This window comes from Thermobia domestica, chromosome 10 (genome assembly GCF_964235325.1).
Source record: "Thermobia domestica chromosome 10, izTheDome1.hap1.1, whole genome shotgun sequence".
Classification (NCBI taxonomy): Eukaryota; Metazoa; Arthropoda; class Insecta; order Zygentoma; family Lepismatidae; genus Thermobia; species Thermobia domestica.
In genome coordinates this window covers 110473201-110491277 of record NC_137463.1, presented here as the reverse complement: position 1 = coordinate 110491277, position 18077 = coordinate 110473201, and the positions used below count along the sequence as shown (strand labels likewise).

The 18077-nt window shown below is 37.7% G+C and overlaps 1 protein-coding gene across 3 annotated transcripts in view; it reads left to right on the top strand.

Annotated features, from left to right (window-relative positions):
• Positions 1-18077, top strand: part of LOC145662650 (uncharacterized) — a 293979-nt gene that overhangs the window by 44255 nt on the left and 231647 nt on the right. The window lies entirely within an intron of this gene.

Sequence of the window (18077 nt, the reverse complement as noted above, 5' to 3'; positions counted from 1 at the left end):
TCGAGGTTCAGATGCAAGGAAGAAAATTATTATCTTTAAATTTTAGCAAATATATATATATTTTTTAGAGTTACGCCGTTTTGTAGGGAAGAAGCACTAAATTCATTACATACAAGACTGTATTTGTCTTATCATACTACATTGTGAGGAAGGTAAAAGGAAAACGCTAAAATGCACACATAATTTTTGTGGCTTCACTGAAATGTTAATTTCGCATAAAACATAAAACCTGTACAACTTTATTTGTAATGTATATCAGCCCATTAAGTTCTTTCGTACACAGAATAACAGATAGATGTTTTGGGCAACCTAATGTCTCTCATTTAAGATTGCTCTTTTATTTAATATTTATTTATTACTAAGGTTTCAGAGACAGCAACTGTAGGGATATTTTACACAGAAGCACTATTAATAACTAGGGAAGGAAAATTCGGAAGCAAGTCAGCCAGAGCCTATATATTTAAAGATATCATTCCAGCATTCACCTGGTGAGACTGAGGAAGCCATAGAAAACCTCAGTCAGGATGGTCAGCCTCGCGATTTTTGAACCCAAGTTCTCCCGACTACGAAGCCCACGCCTATCACTCACCTACGCTCGCTTGGAGATATAGGCCTATACAATATTTCAAGCCGATGACAGCAGTTGGCCTTAATTTTCGCTATTTGTAGGTCATGACTCTTGATGTCCTATCTGTATCAGCCAATAAGATCAGAGGATATCTGAAATTCTTGGAAGCCGCGAAAATGCAAGCCGGCAGACAGGCACGTAGCCAGGATTTCGTAATAGCGGGGATCCGTAATGGAATATTGAGGTTATCACACCAGGGGCTGGGTCATTCTAAACTATTTTACTGGTAAAATATTTTGGTTCGTGTAGCCAGGATTTTGTAATGAGGGGGCGTGATATCAAATATTGTGGTTATTGACAACGTACCCATATTGGTTTGTTAGAACAATAGATGAGGATATGCTAGTAAGTATTTAAGTAACAAACTATGAAGAAATCTCGAGTAAAAGGATATTAAAAAAATGAAAGAGATATAGTCTTCCGAGGTCTTTCAAACTCGGTTCTTCTTGTCTTTTCTTCTTTTTGTTGTCTTCGTTTAATGTCGTTACGGATAGTAACGAGATCTCTTTCGGCAGTGAAAACATCCTGTCGCGAAATGGATTAGCGTTGCCGCGAAATTGAAAATTTCTGTCAAGTGTCACTGGAACGTATGTTGCCAGGCTCATATTATTGGGGATTATTGGTATTTCTTAAGTTCTACCTGATACTATCTGATCATCATTTGTAGTCCATAGGATTAGCATGCAGCTAGATGCAATTCAGAATGCTCCGTTACAATAATATCAATTTTTAACTTGAGTCCCCCTGTTTCTCCACATAAAGCTCCTCATAAGAAAGAGTAACCAAACACTTGCTGTAACTTTATATTTTTAACACTGGTTCTTTTTCTCGTTTCTTTTTGTTTCATCTTTCCTTAATGTTGTTTCATTTCTGGTCTCGAAGGGGGATACGGACCCCCAGACCCACCCCTTGACTACGTGACATTATTTTCACGTTCTTTGAATTGCATCAACACGTGTAGAAAAATAAAGTTCTATTTTTATCTTCCGTAATTACTAGTTTATTGTTTTAACTTTGTATGAGGAATTCGTGGTAGATTGGCAAATTGTGAAACTCGTATGGCAGGGACACGGGTTCGAATCTCGTCGAGGCAGCGACTTAAATTTTTCTGGGGAGGGGCAAGCATTAATACATGTATTTGCGCCCTCTAGGAAAAGTGGTTATCCTAATTCTTGGGCCTCTTCTTTCCACCTTTCTCTTACTCTTTATGGGTCCCCGGAGGTCTGCGGGGTCGTTAGTTATGCCTCTGGACTCGTTCCATACACGACAAATTAATTAAGGGGACAATATTGACAAATCTGACAATAAAATACGAATACATATTATTTCTAGAACCCCTAATAGTAGACATTTTGTACTGAAATGGACCCACGACTCATTTTTGTTTTATTTACCCTTTGTGTGCTGTTCTGTTTATGTAATGTAGTGAACCTATTTGATACTTCACTTCAGTGTGCGAATTGAAAAATTTTCCCAGGGGGGGATGAATTTCACCCATATGCGCACCCAGTCCTCCCCCCCACATATATATATATATACACTAACAAGTACAAAACAGTTGAGATGTGAGATCTTTCATAAATTTAAGTAATATTTAGGTTAGCTACGCAAAGTAAGAATTGTTCCCTTTTTCTATCTTATCTTTATGTCCATTTAAAAATACTCCAGAGGGGGAAAAAGTTATCCCTGCCAGGGATAACATTTTTCTTCTCCAGGGTGGGAAAGATTTTTGTCAGGGGGGGAAATCCCTGGCATCCCCCCCGCCAATTCGCACCCTGCTTCACTCATAATTTCATGTTCGTATCGTAATGGAGTAAGACAATTTTGTCTTAAAATGTGCCCCGTCGAACGGCGTGGAGCTTCCCTGGGGGGCAGTGGCTGTTTTAAGTTATAGCCTTGCGTCGTGGCAATCATTTTTCTTAATTGGAAGGTATCGTTTATGTAATTGATTTTGTAATTCTGTTATTGCTTTATTATTATTATTATTATTATTATTATTATTATTATTATTATTATTATTATTGCAAGGTCGAGACTTGGCTACATATTTTGTTTTATGAATTTTCTGATTGGATTTCAAATCTTTTTTTGAATAATCAACACATTCCACTTTAGGGGGTTTGGGAGAGGGAAATATTATACTGTTGTTTTTCATGTGTTTACTTACACGCCACACCAACCTGGATACTACATTTCACCTTTCTATACGGGAAGTACCATAAAGGTTTGGATGATCATACGAGTGTAAGTGAATAAATGATGAGATTAATGAACTTTGCGTATTAACAACATTTAAAATATCAGGTTGTCGGAAAAATCATGACATATTTCGGTAAAGTATGACAAATGAGGATTTGTGGGTATACTAGACAGAAGCGTCATTTCACATTTTGCTTGGGGGGGGGGCAAAACCCCTCGATATAAGTAAAATTTCGCGTTTTTCACTCATTTACTACTACTCTATTGATAAAATCTATATAAATCTCAAACTCAGGGGGGGCAAATACCCCTCCCTGCCCCCCTAAATGACGCCCCTGATACTAGAGTTATTTAAATAATGCAATAGTTATAATATGTCATGAATAGCTAAGATCTTGAGCGTTTTGTGTATTATTGCTCTTTGTTTGGTCTGGTTTTACAGATTTGATCAGAGACGGTGTGGGTCATTAAAAACTTTACCCACGACCCACTGACCCACCACCCAGCATGACCCACTCTGACTCATGATCCACCACCCACCGTGGACCACTCTGACCCACTACCCACATCATGACCCACCACCCAGCGAAAACCACTGACCTACCAAAACACATCGTCACGAACTCTGCCACATGATCCATGGCCTCCTCTGTACCGACTAAAAAGTTTATACTAAACTAAACTAACAATTTATAGTTGCGATAAAAAAAAAAGTTTCAACAATATCTGAGATGGTGATGGTACATGCTCTGCCTGAATTTAGATGGAAGGCACTTTTATTATTATATTATAGACGTATTATTTTGGTCTCCGGAGGGCCAATCTCAGAGCTCCGGGAGACAGTGAACCACCTAAAAGCATGTCTGGAAGAAACACTGCTTCATACTACATTACGACGTAATCACTGTTCTCTATTTTTTTTTTTTAATACAGAGGTTGTTCAGTCTACATTTGGCCAATTTCGACTTACCTAAAAATTTAGAAGAATCCATGGCGCCGGGTCCGTAAGTGCTCGATGTGCTTTCCTTGGTTTCTAAAAATAGCCCGACAGCATAATTTCCACTGTAATAGGCTTCTCTGAAGAACTGGGAGGGGAATCTTGTCCATTCTCTTTGCACAGCTTTCCAAACTTCTTGCACAGTTGTCACACGCCGTTTTCCCAAAGCCCGCTTCAGCAATCCAAATCCACAATAGTCCATAGAACTTGCATCTGGAGATTTAACAGGTACCTCATTGAAAGGTATCACCTGTATACCACTTGCCTCCTCCATCTCCCTGTAGAATGCAAGGGAAGATCGTGAGGTATGTGATGAGGCCTTGCACATGTGAGTGCGCACCAGATTGGCGTCATTTCCGTACATTGTTGGAATCTCATACTCATAGATCGGCCGCATGATCTGCTCCTGAAAATACTGCGAATTTATTTTGCAATCCTTCGCCGCCCTACGAATCTTCAGTTTACCTCGGTAACAGTAGCCAGTAACGACCATGAACCCTTTTGGGAAGGGTTCTTTACAGATACGGACTCACCTTCTGAAGTTCTTGGCGCCTTTCTCTCGGTACATGGTGGCTCTCGGTTTGCTCAGTCGGAAAGGTAAATCCATGCTTCATCGAGCGTTACGACGTACATCCACCTTTGCTTTGCCAGATGCCGTTCGTACAGCTTCCGGGCGTTACACTTTCGTTCCTTTTGGTGGGCATCCGTGAGCAAATGGCCGCGAGCTTTTCATGACATTTTGCAGCATGAGTTGATGGTGTAACGTCCGGCTCACAGTTCCCAAAGACACGTCAAGGCGATTAACCATACATCTTTGTGTTGGCGGATTTTCTTGCATTGCCATTTTGCGAAGTTTCTTCTGCATGGTGGAGGTGGCCTTGGTGCATTCCCGCTTCCTAGACAACTTCGTTGGTGATCCAAATGGTGGAGCTTCGTTGCCCTTGTATTTTTTAATAACATTTTTTATTCCACTTAAACTGATGTTGCAATCATTCTTCTTGCACTGTTTTCTAATGACAGAAACACTGAAGTGGGCGTCATAAAGAGCCGCAACATAGCCTTCCCAAAACCGGCTAGTTTGGGCGGCATTTTGGTCACAGAGCGGAAACGCACACACTTGGAAACAAATGTAACACAACACACAACAATAGTCCTGTTTTGTGTGTTATTATCGTCCGCGTGGAAAAACAACTCCGTTCCCAGGAAGCCACTGCACAACACTGCAGGACGCCAGGAGCTAGGTCAGGTTAGTCCATTCTGCCCGGGAGGGGAAGGAACTAAATTGGCCAAGCGTAGGCTGATCAACCTCTGTACTAATGCTGTAGGAAAAATACAACTAACAAAAACGTTCCTCAAGAATTCAACACAAAGTAAAACTGCTAACGAATTCAAAACGATCTATTAAATGCACTGCACTATTAAAGGTTTATCATCTGCACACAAGTGAGTGGTTGCTGATTCACATTAAGTTCCTCCCTAGCGCACGTGTGACGTCAGCATTTGCGATTCATTAAAAAGAAATGCATGTAGAAGCTGAACGAGATGGCCTGTCAAGATTTAAAAAGAAAATGTCTCATTTTTTAAAAACTCTTTCTATTGCATCAAACTTGTTTTTTTTTTAACTTGAAGTATTCCTTTAAGGAAAAGTACGGACCCTACATGTTTAAATTTTTGTATCTAGGGTTTCCAACTGGTCGGAAGTGTTGCTGTTATTTTGATTAAAGCCGGTGACCGGTACAAACTTCCTTTCAACCCCTTTATGACCTTTTTTTTTTTTTTTCAAATTTGTCTCTAGTTCGAAGTATAGATTTAATAAGTAACTTTAATTGTGTAAATCCAAAACTATCATCTTTCACCATCTATCAACGATTAATATACTTTGTTCACCTGTTTCGCTAATTTTAAAGAAGTGGCAGTTACTGGTAAATACAATAAAATGATCATTGCCGATTTCAGTTTCTCACATATAGCACAGTGTATATACTTAGCTTATTATTGAATGTACTAAGGATATGGAGAATGCAGGTGCTAATGCACTTTTGTCCACGATAGTATGTATCCTTCCCATATATGGGTCCGACCAGAGATACATCACAGTTAGACCTATGTCATAGGGAATTTTGAGGGAGTGCCGGTTTTTTATCTTCCAGAGTTGGCAACCCTAATCTGCATAGTAGTAGTAGTAGTAGTAGCAGCAGTAGCAGTAGCAGCAGCAGAGGGTAGGTAGCAGTATTAGTAACGATTAAATTACGAACTTCCAAATAGGTTTCAAAGATATAATGCACAGTACATACAAGTGGCGTCTCCTGACGTGGATGTTAAGAGCGTTGGCAAGAAGGAAAAAATATATTAATTCTCACAATCATAGGCGAAACTAGCGGGGACCCCCTCTCCCAGGTAGAAAGATGGACCCACCTACATTTTTTTTTTACTGGTCGAAAATAATGTGATAAATTTACCTCAATTTACACGTAACTATTTTAGTGGCATTTGCATTCGACATACGAGTATTTAATAATCAACTTCTATTAAATCCGACTTCTATTAAGTCCTACCTGTCAACTTCTTGAATATAATCAGTGCCTGAAGTTCCCGCAATTTTCGGAAGTAAGAAACCGTGGCCGTCCGCAGCAAAATATTCTAGTTACGCCAACCTATAAATAGCGATTTTCTGCTAACAATTTAGTCTGCAAATTGTAAAGATGAATCAAGGAGGATGTTATTACGTATGGAATACATTTAGTTAAACAATTTTATAAGTAAATATACCCTCAAAATATGAAGCTGAAAATGAAAAACAAGCAATTATTTACTTACATTACTTGAATTCCAGCTCGTGTCGTCTTTCTTTGCGTAGAAACCTCTGGATTACTGCTTTATTAAATTAGAATTTTGAAGCACTCGAAGACCGTAGGAAGCCCTGTCTTGATATGACTCACTAACGACAAAGTATGTAAATGAAAATTAGGGAAAGAAAAAGAGAGAATGGAAAGCCATTCTGTAGCTCAACGTCCACGCTTTTTTTTTTTTTTTGCATCAACTGACCCTTCGAACACAACTTTATGGGATCGAGAAAAAAAAATGACGTTTCTTGTCATCGTGTTCCTTACATATATAGCAAGAAGTCGATTGTAACCTTAACTTATGAATTGAACGATATGTTTGACAATAAAAAAGTTCGTAGATCATACTCCCCCCCCCCAAAAAGTATTCCGTATTGGTATAAAAACAATCTGTAGATCCATAGATAAATCTACAGATTTGGCAACGCTTGAGACCACTAGCGGATCCAGAAGAATCATTTGGAGGGGGCGGTTCGCTTCCTGGAAGATAAGCATAGCCTCAAAGTGACCAGAATTGCAATTTGGAAAAATGGGACACATGAATCCGGGGCTGGAGGAGGGGTGTAAACTTGATTCCCATATTATATGTTATGACCCGAATTTGTAAGTTCTTTTAAAAAATGAAATTATATTCTTTCTCTAGATTTAAATTAAATACGCACTTCCGTTTCGGAGGCGTGGCGGTATCATAATTCACTTCACACTTAGTCACCGCGATTTATCAGATGCGCTGTATTGGACAGTACTTACACAAAAGAAAGCGCTATATTGACGATGGTATTTATCCTGTTAATTGTTATCTGCCACGAAGCCTGTCCCATTTCTCCTCTGTGTATATAAATATAGCTTCCCTTTGTTTCACTAAAGTGATCGCAAGAAAACATGAAGCTTGACATAAATCTATCAATTTCATTATCCAGTAGAATGAGAGGGTATGTTCCGGTCGTCGATCCGTATCCATGACATTTTTTTTCAGTGCCTCTCTGAGAGGGACATCATCTTTGATCTCTGGCGCTATGCGAATAACATTTCCTGAGGGCAAGATGTTGAATTTGCGTTACGTTTCTTTTTTCACCATGATTTCAGTTTGTCAACATTGTTGACATTTCCTTAAGTGCGCGTTAAGATTGCGGCTATATAAATTGTACCAAAATCTTCTGACGTATCAAAGGTGAAGAAAACATTTCTATGATTGGTATAGAACCCAGGATTCACGAGGAGTTGGGGAGTCACTGACTGATAAACTTTGACACCCATGGAATTGTTCATTTCTCAATAAAAGCTCCCAACTATACTCAATTGATGTATTTAAAGATGAATGTGTAAGGAATTCAATTTCTGGTACATCCAGGAATTTTCCACTTAAACAGGAGAGAGCAAGAAGACAAATATAGGACATTATTACAAAAGTATAGACCTCTGTACATAGGGTATTTTGATTTGTTGCTTGAGTTTAACGTTCCACGGTAATGACATGACGGCTAAAAAAGACGTGCACTTACTGATTATAGTGGAATTCGAACCACCTTTTTCGCTAAAATGTACCCTTACCGGGAACGAACCCGGAACCATGAGCACCGTATAGGGTATTTTGTCCGAATACTCCGCTTTTGCAGTGGTATAATTAGAGATGCAAGGGCTCGGAAAAAAACCGGCTTTTTTGGAAAAAAAACTCGGTTTTTCTGCTTTGCTTTTTTGCTTGGGAAATTTTGGGCTTTTTTGAAAATTCTGCTTTAAATTGATAAAACAGACTTTGTATCGCTTCTCTATAACACAAAAAATCATTTAATTAGTGGTTGATGCTGATAATAATATAAAACATCGAAAATAAACTATGAATTTCGAAAAAATATTTCAAACAATTTTTATTCAACATATTTACATTATGAATTCCACAGGATTAACCAATGTATATAATAAGAATTTTTTAACCTCCTATATACTAAAGTAAGCAGAGTTGGCAATAGCCATGGTTGTTTTTGAAAATGCCAAAAACCCGTTTTTTGGGGGATGTTTAAACCAGGCTTTTTTGGTTTAAACCAGGCTTTTTTGACTTAGATTTTTTGCTTTATGTATTTATATTACATATTCACAGAAATAAGATTGTTTCGCCTTGATGTTATTATGCAACAGCGGGGTTATGCCGGAAGAACTCCCATAAGCTTAAAGAAGTGCGGTCAGTAAATTTCTTAAGTTGAGAATCTCCCGCCCTAGCCATTGGGAAACTCCCGTCATTACTTGAAATGTAAGACAATAACGGGAAAATCCTGTTATTGCTTTGCATGTAAAATTTAAAGGTCAACGTACCATAATCAGTACGCTAAAACTGAGGTATTAAATTACAAATTTAGTACCGGTACGTAGATATCATTGAAAGTCCAATCCAAGCTAATGTTGGAAGCTACGTAGGCAATCGATATATTTTGCTAATTTCTATCAATATATTTAAGCAATATTGGCTTCTTTATAAAACAACACGCATTTAGGCATGCAGAAATATACAATTTGGTTTGTTTCGTATATTTAGGCTTAACATCCTTACGAAATACCGAGGTTATCAAGGAGAAGACTTTCGCTTAAACTGACATCCGAACCGTTACTTGGGTTACGCATGAAAGAAGGTTTGTGGTTCGACCGAGAATTGAACATGGGACACCTTAATTAAAAGGTGAAAGGGAAATAAAACTATTGCAGGTGGTTTGATATCTGGAAACGTTACCATGAAGTTCACACGATTCGCATTTTTCATTCTTTTTATTTTTGTGGTTTACCCAATCACAGTTTACCCAATCCTCAAGTTTTCTGAATTTTTAACAAGAGGGATTCAACATATCATTACGGAACTCCCCCCCCCCCAAAAAAAAGAAGACTACGGAATATATTTAAGTTAAGCTAAATACAACTGCACAACAAACATGACTGAGTGATTAGCTTTTGCGCTTCTATCGGGAAATCCGGGATTCAACCAGCATTCGACCATTCTGACAAAGCTTTTCTTCATTCCATCTGTGAATGTAGAAATAGTGCGTGTACTGTGAGTTGGGCGACTTCCTTTTTTATTGTTTTTAAATCGTTATTATTACTAATTACCAGCAGTGACGGTTTTGCGAAGGTTAGGGGGGCGGTCTTTCGGACTGAAGCCCGTTCCCCGAAGTTACGGAATGTCTGCAACAAACAAAATATCTATTATTTATGCCTTTAATCATAAACTTTAAGCTCCCGTCAAATAAAAATTACGAATGTTTAAAAAAACTAAACATTAGTAAGAAACTCTTCCCAAAATACTTTTCTAAATCCGTCACTGATTCTCAGTATAAAATGATTTTTAAAATTGTATCCGGAAGATTATTGCTAAAGCATTTCCCAAATAAAATTAGGACTTTTTAGGAAACGAAACAATCAAAAAAAAAAAAAAAAAAAAAAAAACCTCCTAAAGTACTTTTCTAAATCCGCTACTGATTATTTGTATAAATTGGTATTCAAGGTTGTGTCCGGAAAATTATTGCTAAATCTCTTCACAGCTACAGTATAACAGAAATGTGGAAGTACGGTTTGACGGATATATTGAAAAACGTACGCTTTGACGGATAAATAGAAAAACGGGCAAGTTTAACTTTTGCGCTAGAAGCTAGAGTACTAAAAGCTCTTAGAAATGAAACACGGATGACAAACTAGAGAAGAAAAAAGATGTTGATAACTCAAAAGTTAAAATAAAGTTAAAAAGCCTCTAAAATTACCCTCAAATACTACATTCTTCATGTTAGCTTTAATTCGTAAAACATGTGCTCCATCCATCTTGATGGTGAATTTCAAAGCGAAATATCACATTCAGGTCATGTAATTCTTATCTAACTATAGAATATACTATACGAAAGCTATTTAGATAGAAAAATCATGAAGTTGAAAAAAGCCAAAATTTCCAAAATTCTCGTTTTTTTCCCAAAAAAGCCGGCTTTTTATTTGAAAAAAACCATCGATTCAAAAAAGCCGGCTTTTTTGCATCTCTAGGTATAATTGAGTATGTAAAGAAGAAAACGCATTAGACCAGATTAGGAACAGGGGGTTGGAAATTGGCTCTATTAGGTAATTTCTTAAAAGCAGCATTTAGAAACCTGTATAATTATAGTCATGCTTACAACAACAATAAAAGTATATTATAGTAGCCTTCGCTTAGGTGAGATTTCGCTCCCAGAACCCCAATTTCTTCGGAATATGGCTTCGCACAATATAGCAAATGCTTCTACGTGGTACTGTGACACAATATTTCGCGTTCTTCCTTCTGTGTCTTTCATATAGAATTGGATTGAGCTAAAACGCTGTCACGAAATTTAAACACTTCACGAACATTTTAGTGAACTCTCACGTTCTCACCTCTATTTTTGCCCTTCTACGTTAAGTGGCAAAAAATGCTCAAATCCATGTTTCATTATTTTAAATGAATAATCAAACTAGCAACTTTCATATATCCGTAAGTGATTCCGAGATATAGGCATCTTATAATAATAATAATAATAATAAGAAGAAGAAGAATACAAAAACGCTGAAATATGTATTGATTTGTTTTAAGTGAGAAGTCCATATACCAAATTCCATGTTTCTAACCTTCAAAGATTCTTAAATATCTTATTATAATAATTGCAATCCCCGCCCCTTTTCTTTCCACATTTTTTCCCCATTTTACTAAAGTATCAAAAAATGTCGAAACGCGTGTCAAATTACTTTAAATTAGAAATCCCAATCTAAATTTCAAGTCTCTAACCTTAAGGGATTTGGAGAAATTACCATCTTATTAAAATAATTTCCACCCCTTTCCCCCTTCCTTTCTTTGAATTTCCCAAAAATCTTTCCTTAGTGCTATCCTAGATCACAAATCCTATCTACTATCCGAATTTCAAGTTTCTATAGTGCGTCCAGTAAGAGAACGTCTCTGACAGCTCGCAGTGACATTGCTACTACTTGCGTGTCAAGGTTTTTTTCGGTGCAACTGTAGTGGCAATTTGATTAATGGTATAAGACAGAGTGATCGTGGTTGGTAACACTGGTATCAAAGTAGGGGCTGCAATGTCCCACTGCATGTGGTAAGAAACGTCAGAGACCATCTCTTGTTGGCCGTGCTATAGCGTACGTTGTTTGGCCTGTGTGAAGATCAAAACCACAACAGCTTGTAGCTTGTATTATTTCCCAAGAAAAGATGAAATGCCATTAAAAGTCACAATGAATGTTTCCGTGTTGAACCTCAAAAGTCACAGTTCTTTGTTGATGTAGTATCTACCGAGAGTACCTTTGATCTTTGATGCATGAGGTTCTGTGTTTTGATGCCCGGTGAGTGAACATCGAACGCACTACAGATCCAACTTTAAACTCTGGTTCTCGTTCTGTAAAGCATCACTTTTGACGAACGACGTAAATACATATCAACCAAGCAACCAACCTAAAAGTCTCATCTCAGATTTAGAGAGCTTTACAGTAAGGAGCGCTGAATATTCTATATTTCTCTTTATTCAAGGTGAAGGTAATTGAAGTTTCAGGTTTTGAATTCCATCCCCACATTTTTTTTCTAGGATACAATTTTAAAATATAATTTTTAGTTCACAAAGAGAACCGCCTTTCCTTCTTCCTACAGCTGTTCGTTCAACGTATGAATCATTCTCTCTCGTTTGCGGCCTATGGTAACCGTCCCAAGGAACTACGGACAGAAGTATTCACAATTCAAATATGTCTGTATTAAGTACCATTAAGTACCACACATTTTGATTAGACTCTACTAGGCTTGTTACACAGATTGGATCGACCGGGAAAAGACAATATTTGTATTTCCGAACGATACATGCTGGAAGTAGAAGACCTTTGGGGGGGAGGCGGTCGCCCCCTCCGCCCCCCACGTGGATCCGCCAGTGCTTGAGACAAGCAGAAAACTCAAGACGTTGACTTTCTAAACAACGTCTTGGATCACAGAAGCACGAAGAGAGAAACACGAAGTGCATGTGCAATATAAATCTTGTGACACAATGAAAATGCAGCCAGAGCGTTGCCAACGACTTACTTTGCAGAGGTGCCTCCCCAAAGCACGACGGAGATCCCGTAGCATTTTCCTGTTTTCCCGCACTTCAGCAGTTGATTCTGTCTCGATGAAAATAAAAAGAATGCAGTTCTGACTATCCATTTAACTAAATTAAAATATTATTTTCTTCATTTGTCGTTGGGCATTAACACACTACTTGCACATCCACATCCACACATCCAGACGCTACTGGTACACATACATACATGCAAATCCATGTACCTTTTATAAATTATGAGATGTTAATAATGCCACGATCTCCTCCATTTGGAAAAGATCTCTAGACATGGTGGACATGACTATTGGCAGCCTACATAATTGCAGGCATATGATGTGAATACACATAGTTCACAGTGTATAGACAATTTTGCAGAGATCTATGATTGGTAAAAAATACATACGTATACGACAAAAGGGAAAACAGCTCATGTTTTAATACGAGGTGCGTACTATAATAATTTAAACACTTTTCCGACATATTCATACAGGCTACACAACAACTGGTGTGTCTATATTCTCAGCATACTTTCCTTTGCCTTTATACGCTTTTTCCTATAGTGTATCAGGTTCAGAAGACTCTCCTGGAACCAAGTTTTTGGAGTTCTGCGCGTCCATGTTTGGACAGCTTATTCACGTTTCATAAGTATCTGCAAACTGACGACTGCACAAAGGTTTTTCGTTGTCCCTAGCAGGTGGTAATCGCATGGGAGCCAAGTCTGGTGCGTAGTGAGGGTTTATCAGGATTGTAAACCCTAGTTGATCAATGGCGACAGTGGTTTCCGACTGGTGTAAGGACGTGCATTATCATGTTGCAGAATCATTCCTTTTGCCCATTTTCCTGGCCCTTCCTTTGAATTACATGGCGCTGTTAATACGCTGCACTGTTAATCGCAGCACCACATTCAAGCCAGTCGATCAGGATAATGCCTTTCGTGTCCCGGAACAGTGTACCCATACGCTTCCCAACTAAAGGTGTTCGAAATTTCTTTGACGGTAGACTTTCATGATGTTTCTACTGCACTGATCGCTGCTGCGTCATCTGCTTATGATAATGGATCCTGGTCTCATCACTAGTCACAAGCCTAGACATGAAATCTTCGGGATCATGATTATCTCTTTGGGGCTTTTGGTACAGATCTGTACCATGACGCCGACCTTCAGAATTTGCTTTATAAATCTGTAGCACAGCTTTTCACACTTTTTTTTTTTTTTTGCATCTATTCAAGCGGAGAAGCATCGAAGAATATGTTTCATGGGCAATTTCAGTCATGTATTCGTAAAATCATTATTTGAGGAACAAATAACTAAAATGTTGCGTTCATGTATTAATAAAATCTTCATATTTTAAAGACAAAACAATAGAAAATGTACATGTCTTCCACTCAAAGTTCCTTGCTTACGTCTGCCCATAATTTGTTCACGACGTGTCGTTTGTGGTAATCTGAATGAGCTTGGTTCCACAATGGAAATTTATATATATAAAAAAACATATTAAAGTATCAACATCTATTTCCATCTTTATTTTTATTTATTTATTTATTTATTTTATCTCCGCACCTCGCAACGTCGTCAGCTTTCACACAAAATAAACTTTCTTCTCTCACGTAGCGCTCAATTCCTCTACAGACGACTCTCCATTCGCACGAATTCGAACGAACAATCCCAGCATGTTGGGATCGTTCGTATTCGCATCTTTTTGTCCGTTTTCGCAATTCGCAGGTCGTAACTAGTCGAGGCACTCCAATTTATTTACGCCTGCTGGGAAATTCGCATTCGCATTCAGAGGGAATGGAGGTACCAGTGGCGGCTAATGTTAGTGTTGCAGCGTTGCGCAACGACCAAAGTATTTCAAGAAAAAAATATTATTATCAATAGTAATAAAGAACAGAAAAAAATACTTTTTAATACTTGCATATATACACTTTAAATAACATCTTTTTTACTTCTGTAACTGCCCGTTCCGTTAATCCGCTTTAAAAAGCGAAAAATAATCCGTCACAGAGTCTCTAATTTATATTGTGTTGCAGCGAGCATACAACTACCAGATTCCTTCAGCGCGGCAATTGGAGCAAATGTTAAGTCTCCTTTCCCCTATCTCAGAAGTTAAAGGGACTGGTCGTTGCAGTGCTTCTGCAACACAGCACGGTTTACAGTGAACGATAACGTTTTTCACACTAAATAAGATTTCTGAATTTTCTTTCACTAGCAATTAGCAAATGGAATTGGTTTTTATGCATTCATATTTTTAAATTACGGTACTTATACTGAAGCAAATCAATATAATGACAATTAAAAAAGGTGACTGCAGAATTACAAAATAAGAAAGAAAATATGTAGTAGAGGAGAAAACAAATGAAAGTAGACCCGCATTTACGAGTTAATTCTTAGCTTATATTGGTAATGAAGGCTTCTTCTACAGTAATTTCTGAACGAAATATTAATAAGTCAAAATGTAGAACCCACTCCCCCCCCATCTGTGGATAGTATTTTAGTATATACATATTTCTCTTATAAAATATGTATATTTTATACTCTTGATAATTTCCACATAAAACTGTATGATGGGGAATTTGGGACTAGTTAGCAATGCTCAGGGGCGTAGCCACGAGGGTGGTCCACCGGGTCTGGAACTCCCAAAAATTTCAAAGCTTGACTAACATTTGTAGACTTTCTTAACGAACTATACTTGGTTAACAGAGAAACGATTGATGTAGGCTAAATATTTTATTTTAAGCCTCATCATGTACTCTTCTTTTCTTATAAAAATAATCGTTCTACCATTTTTTCTAAAAATATAGATGACAGTAAGTAAGAATTACTTATCGTCTTTTCGGGTGCAGTATAAGACAGGTTCCATATTATGTAGACGAATTGGACCTCCCTCAAATACTTTGGAGCCCTCCCAGTTAACATTTCTGGGTATAAAACTGGCAATGCTGTTTGTTTTGATGTTCTTTGATTTTTGGCTTCTGTCACATGCTGATCCTTCATCTGGCGGGTTTCGAGGTTTCCTTTCCAGCACATATCACATTGGTAAGCATTGTTTCATCTCATGTGGAACTATATTGTGTTCATCGTGCATTGCGTAACAACCAAGACGGATGATTTAGAATGTAGTTTTTTCTTTTACGCACATGTGTGTGTGTGTTCATGTATGAATATGTGACATTCGGAATTCATATACCAGTACCTATTTTGTATCAGCTGTTTTGGTTTTTAATTATTAGGTTTAATTTTATTGTGCGTGCTTTAATTCTGTCAATAACCTACAAATTCTGAATGAATTGTATACCATGATTTCTGTAAATAACTTACAAAAAACATTGACCAGCTTTCAACTGAGGAAAAATTTGCAATTAAGGCTTAGACAAAACAAGGAAAGGGGAATTCAGGAGTGTGTTCGAAAAAAAAAAAAATCCAGTTTAAATTTACAGGATATCTTATGGCAGTAGTGTTGTTTGCACCAGATATATTTCCTCAATTTATTTTAATTTTTTTTTTTTTGGATAAACTGTGAATAAAGTGTGTTCAATGTACATTTTTTTTATAACACTAATCTCTGCTACGAACTCTCTTCAGTCAACGCTGAAGAGGAATTCGGATCACTGTCAGGGACTGAGTTTGCTAGAATGAATCGTTCGCAATAATCTAGAAAAAATATTTAGTGAATCTACAAGCTTCTGAAATTAATATTAACTGTACCTATGGCGTCAGCAAAAGACTAAAAGTTTTTTTCCACATGAGAAAGAATCGACACTTTCAAGGAATTGAATGTCTCAAGAAAGGTTATCACCATTGGTTATGCTTTTCATCGAAAAAGACCTGACAATAAGAATACCAGAGTTCAACCAGCATGTATTAGATAGATTTGCTCCAATCAAAGAGAGGAGAATGAATTTACTGATTAATTAAGGTGATTAATCGGATAAAATGTTCTGAATTTTTTATTTTTTAAAAACATAATTTTATTTAATATGTCACATAACATTTGCATCTAAAGTTATGCTGATTAGTCAATGAGTCAACTTTATATCTTCTGTCTCTTATCGTTTGTACTGCATCACCCGAAACCACAATCCACCGGCCGCCACTGGGAGGTACGGCCTAAACTCACAGGGATTCAAGAAATGAGCTGCACAGAGCGCTGCTGTCGTCTCCTTTGCCAGTGACGCTTCCAGTTGGTAGATTAGGTCCTAGATGCCTGTGACTGCTTTGTCAAGTTAAGTGGTCCACTATACCTAGAACGAAAAAAGGAAGTGTAATTCATTATAGTACGCCTGTCGTAATCCCATTAAAATACGAATGTTGTAATACTGTTTTATGGCTTAAAACTGCTATTTTCTTGGTACTCCTTATATAAATTACTGCATCAATAACATAGACGGGGTTAGGTACGCAGAGTGGCTAAGTTCCACTGGGAGAGGGAACAGAATATTGCACTCAATGCACGTACCAGAAGAAAATGAACTCTTTCAGTTTAACGTCCCACGAATATTCCCTTTAGGCTAAGGGAGACGATGATTAAGGCAGTGACAGTGTGATTTCAGATTTTACGGGGAGAGAAAAAATTGGCCACCGACATAAGAGTTTCACGTTTTTTATTAGTATATTAGTGTTATTTAAAAAAGTATGAGTTTTTCAAACTCAGAGGGCAGATGCCCTTTGCCTTCTCCAAATGACACCCGTGGACAAGGACGCCGATTTCTCTGTAAATTTGGGGGGGAGGGCATTCAGATGCAGAAAATATGTATATATGAAGATTTTAAGACAAATTGCACTCAAATTATGCCAAATATTGCATATTCATAAGTACAATAGGGGCCCACATGAGCTTTGGGGGGGCGGACCCCCAGCCCCCCAGCATCGGCGCCCATGCCCCTGGATCGATATACTTGAACAGCTGCTAAGAATAGGAAAGAAAAGAAAGTGATAGAGTCACCACTTGAGTCATGAACCGATAAATAGGTAATATATGAAGCAAAGGTACTATAAATCTTGAAGCAGGAGGTATGTGTTCTAATTACTGTGATCAAGCAGAGAATGTACGGCGTATATTGCCGTATTACGTCGACTAAATCGTGCACATACACTGAAGAATATGAGCTTTAGATGACAGTTTAATGGCTAGTGTGAATAGACATTAAGTTAGGAGATGGGATCTATTGTTTGGACACTGAATCGATTAAAAAAAAAAAAAAACTCTTTTCACTGTATCTTATTGGTTTTGTTCTATGACTGCCAACAGATAAACAGACATCATTGCTGTTTTATAAGGCTTCTCTCACTTATCTATAGGAGAGTTTGGAAGTCTAAAATGAAAATGAAGTGTTCCTCTAATCTGGATCTTGT